The sequence below is a fragment of the Bos taurus genome, chromosome 16 (genome assembly GCF_002263795.3).
Source record: "Bos taurus isolate L1 Dominette 01449 registration number 42190680 breed Hereford chromosome 16, ARS-UCD2.0, whole genome shotgun sequence".
Lineage (NCBI taxonomy): Eukaryota > Metazoa > Chordata > Mammalia > Artiodactyla > Bovidae > Bos > Bos taurus.
In genome coordinates, this window is record NC_037343.1 from 7,356,895 (window position 1) to 7,361,814 (window position 4,920).

A 4,920-nucleotide genomic window follows, 5' to 3' on the forward strand; every position below is an offset into this window, starting at 1 on the left:
CCTGGGGTGCTGCGATTCATGGGATCACAAAGAGTTGGCCAGGACTTAGCGACTGAACTGAACTGAACTGATTAATGATTTCAATGGTGAAGAATTAACTGAGTTTTAATACAGCTCCAATTTGCCAAGTAGATTAACATTTCTTTTTTTTTTACACAAATAATTGCTTTATTAATACAAACCATTAATACATACCCAAACTATAAAGTGCTAAGAAATTTAAATATCTAAGTCACAGCAAACAGGTGGCAATTCAACATCCAGAGTTGACAGAATGCTTGAGGGAGACTGCAACAGGTTGGACTCCCTCAGCGGAGGAGGCATCTTCAGAGGCGAAGGGGGGCCCACGTATAATAGCTGCTCAAGCTCTCTCTCCTCATCAAGGATCATGAGAGGCACTCCAATCAAGGGGAGGTGGGTGATCTGGTGCTCCTCAGGCAGGTCAAAACTCTCAAAATCTAATGGATTGAAGGGAAAGAATTTTTCTATTTCTGGATAGGTGTCATCTGAGGCAGGAACCAAACTTTCTGCTTTAACAGTCTTCTCAGTAATCTTTTTCATAGAGAAGTTGTCTGTTTCTGTTTGAGTGGTCCATTCGTCTTAACTGATTTTTCTGTAGCTCTGTTGACAGTTCCCAAAGCCTTTCTGACAGTTTTTGGTAAAGCTGGTGGAGCATCAAAAATTTTGCCAACATGCAGTGTTTAAACATGAGATCTCCCATCTAAAGCTTTGAAAGGCACAGACCCCAGTTTCAGCCCATCCTTAGGAGCCACAAGGATGCCTGGTTCTCCATTTTCCTTATCAACATAGATCAGAGTAGCCATTCTGGATCAAGTTTGGAGTAACAGCAAACTCTAGCAAGACTCTTCTAGATTAATATTTCTTTGACCAATCAACATATTGGATTTTTTAAAAAAAATTTCCTATAGTTGATTTAACAACTATCTACAAAAGCTGGTGAATATTTGTAATAATTAAACAGAATAAGAGGGAGAGGGTGGGATGATTTGGGAGAATGGCATTGAAATATGTATAATATCATATATGAAATGAGTCGCCAGTCCAGGTTCGATGCATGATACTCGATGCTTGGGGCTGGTGCACTGGGATGACCCAGAGGGATGGTATGGGGAGGGAGGAGGGCTCAGGATGGGGAACACATGTATACCTGTGGCAGATTTACTTTGATATATGCCAAAACCGATACAATATTGTAAAGTTAAATAAAATAAAATTAAGAGAAAAAAAGAATAAATTATGTAAGAACAATGAAACAGGATCACCTTAGAGAATGTATAGTACCTTGAACATTCTAAGTAAATTCTGTTAACTATAAATAGCACGAGCTATTATTGTTATGAACTGAATCTCTGTGTCCCCACATAAATTTACACATTGAAACCCTCACTTCCAGTGGGATGGTTGCAAGAGGTGGAGCCTTTGGGAGGTAATTAGGCCATGAGAGTGGAGTCCCTATGACATTACCATGTTTATAAAAAGAGGAATAGAGCTAGTCCTTTCTCTATTTCTGTCACTTGAAGATAACTGAGAAGGTGGCAAAATGCAAGTAAGAATGCAGTCACTAAAACCTGACCTTGCTGCATCCTGACCTTGAACTCTCAATCTTTAGAACTATGAGAAACAAATAAGTATTGTATAAGCACCCTAATCCAAGGTATTCTGTTACTGTACCTGAAACTGACTGAAGCAACTGTCATTGTGTATTTTGAGTGCAAGATTTTTCTTTAGTTAGTTAGTTAATAGAAAAGAGCCACAGATCTTCCCCAAAACATTACACTGGATAGACTTAAATAGGCAAGGAAAACTTTATTCAAGACATTGTGATAAAGGTCAAGACTATTGCAAGGAGAAAGACTGAAACCAGCTCCCCTGAAACAACTGACTGGGGGAGGGGGGACGAGATTTATAAACACTGAATGAGCTAATGAGAAGATAACACAGGTCCTCAGCCTCAAGGTTCCCATCTGTGCTGAGTCATCGGCACTTGTGGAAATTTTCCACACAGACTGGGATAAAGGGACACGTTTTTTTTATTATTACTTTTAGGAAGGAAGTCTCAGAAGTTCTTGAGAAAGACATTCCTGGGTTATACAACGTTCACATATCATCATAGTAGAAAAGGAATTGACGCACTTGCTAAAGTAGATGCTCAAAGAATAAGCTGATTGAGAAAAAATGTCTGGTATAAATTCAGAGATTGGGATTGATATTTATGCACTATTATATACAAAGTAGACAACTAATAAGGATCTACTATAAAACACAGGGAACTCGAGTCAATACTCTATGTACGGTGCTTAGTCACTCAGTCATGTCCAACTCTTTGCAGCTCCATTGACTGTAGTCCATCAGCCTCCTCTATCAGTACTCTATAATGACCTATACTGGAAAAGAGTCACTAAGTCATGTCTGAATCTTTGTGACTCCATGGACTGTAGCATGCCAGGTTTCCTAGTCCTTCATTGATTCTGGTATTAGGATCATGATTAAATCTATTAGTGAGCACCTGGCAACACTCATTTCTCACTGAAAATATTTCCTATATAACACAATTTGCTGGATATGAGAGAGCAATTGGAAAAGTCTTGGTCTTATTTTTAAATCTAAAACAGTGTTAGTTAGTATGTGACACTGTTGTTTTTCAGTCTCTGTCATGTCCAGCTCTTTGCAACGCCATCAACTGAAGCACACCCAGCTTCCCTGTCCTTCACTATCTCCCAGAGTTTCCTCAACTTAATGTTCATTGAGTCAGTGATGCTATCTAACTACCTCATCCTTTGATTCCCTCTTGTCCTTTTGCCTTCAATCTTTCCCAGCATCAGAGACTTTTCCAATGAGTCTGATCTTCGCAACAGGAGGCTAAAATATTGCAACTCCAGCTTCAGTCATTTCAATGAATATTCAGCGCAGATTTCCTTTAGGATTTACTGGCTTGATCCACTTGCAGTCAAACAGACTCTCAAGAGTCTTCTCGAGCCCCACAATTCAAAAATATCAATTTTTTGGCATTCAGCCTTCTTTACGGTCCAACTCTTACATTTGTACAACTACTGGAAAAACCATAGCTTTGACTAGATGGACCTTTTCAATTAAGTGATGTCTTTTTAAAGTGCTGCCTGGGTTTGTCATAGCTTTCCTTCCAGGCAGCAAGCATCTTTTATTTGCATGACTGCTGTCACCATCCCCAGTCATTTTGGAGTCCAAGAGAGTAAATTAGCCATAGAAATATGAAGCTTAACCTTAATAAAGGAGGCATTTATTAAAGTGTATATATTGAAGAAAACTGCATATAACCAAGTGATCAATATCTGATAAAACTTCATTAATAAATGATGGTCACTCTAACAGCTATTCAATAAAATAGAGATAAGATCAGCAGAACATGTACCTGAGCTTTAGATATTACAGTTGCATCAAAAAATAATAAAATGCCTAGGAGTAAATTTAGTAAAGAAAAGTGAGAGCTTTTTATACTGCAAACTCTAAGACATTGACAAAATAAATGAGAAAGGCAAAAGAAGCAAATCGGTATTCTATGCTCGTGGATTAAAAGAATCATTATTGCTAAAATCACCATATTGCCCAAAACAATCCACATATTCAATGAAATCTCTAACAGAATTATCAGTGGCATTATTCAGAGTAGTGAAACAATCCTGCTATGTGTACAGAAACATAAAAGGTCCAAATAGCAAAAATAACCTTGAGAAAACCAAAGCTGGATGTCTCATGCTCTTTGATTTAAAATTACATTACAAATCTACAGTAGTCAAAATATGGCATTGATATAAAAATAGACATAAATCAGTGGAACAGATAACCCAGTAATAAAACCACACATCAGTGATCAATTAATTTAGAATACAATGTGAATAGAATAGTTACTTCAATGAATATATTTGGGGAAATGGACAGTCACATCCAAAAATGAAACCAGACCTTTATCTTACATCAAAAACAAGACTCAACTCAAAATGGACCAAAAATATCCCAGTTGCCATTTTTGATGGTCTTTCCTTGGAAATATTTTGATGGTCTAGTCTGTTTCATTCATATGTGCTAAGTCACTTCAGTCTTGTCTGACTCTTTGTGACCCCATGGACTATAGCCCCCAGGCTCCTCTGTCCATGGGATTTCATTCATAGTTATCCATATGATTTCATTCATAGTTGTGTGAGGAAACCACTGCCTACTTTGGGTGCTTCAGGCAAATATCTATCTATCTATCTATCTATCTAGATAGATAGATATAGATGACTGGTACTTACAAAAGTATCACATCACTTAGCTGACAAAGGCCCGTCTTGTCAAAGCTATGCTTTTTTTAGAAGTCATGTATGGATGTGAGAGTTGGACCATAAGGAAGGCTGTGTGACAAAGAATTGATGCTTTCAAATTGTAGTGCAGGAGAAGACTCTTGAGTGTCCCTTGGACTGCAAGGAGCTCAAACAAGTCTATCCAACAGGAAATCAACCCTGAATATACACTGGAAGGATTGATGCTGAAGCTCTAATACTTTGGCCACTTGACGTGAAGAGCTGATTTATTGGAAAAGACCGTTATGCTGGGAAAGATTCAGGGCAGGAGCAGAGGAGGGCAACAGAGGATGAGATGGTTGAATGGCATCATCAACTCAATGGACATGAGATTGAGCAAGCTCCAGGAAATAGTGAAGGACAGAGGAGCCTGGACTGGTGCAGTGCATGCATTAGCAAAGAGTTGGACATGATTGAGTGACTGAACAACAACAGCAATCATGGATGAGTGAAAGCCATTAGGTTCTTGAGTGGTATTTTATTAGTGGTGCTCTAAATAATCAGAAATTTTCTGTTATGGGACAGGTCATAAACTGATTGGAAACCCCCAGCAATTACTGAGACTTTCCTAACTATTACTACA

General features: G+C 38.3%; 1 pseudogene; it reads right to left on the bottom strand.

Annotated features, from left to right (window-relative positions):
- Positions 1–210: 210 nt before the first annotated feature.
- On the bottom strand, positions 211–824 carry LOC781856 (securin-like; annotated as a pseudogene).
- Positions 825–4,920: the final 4,096 nt, after the last annotated feature.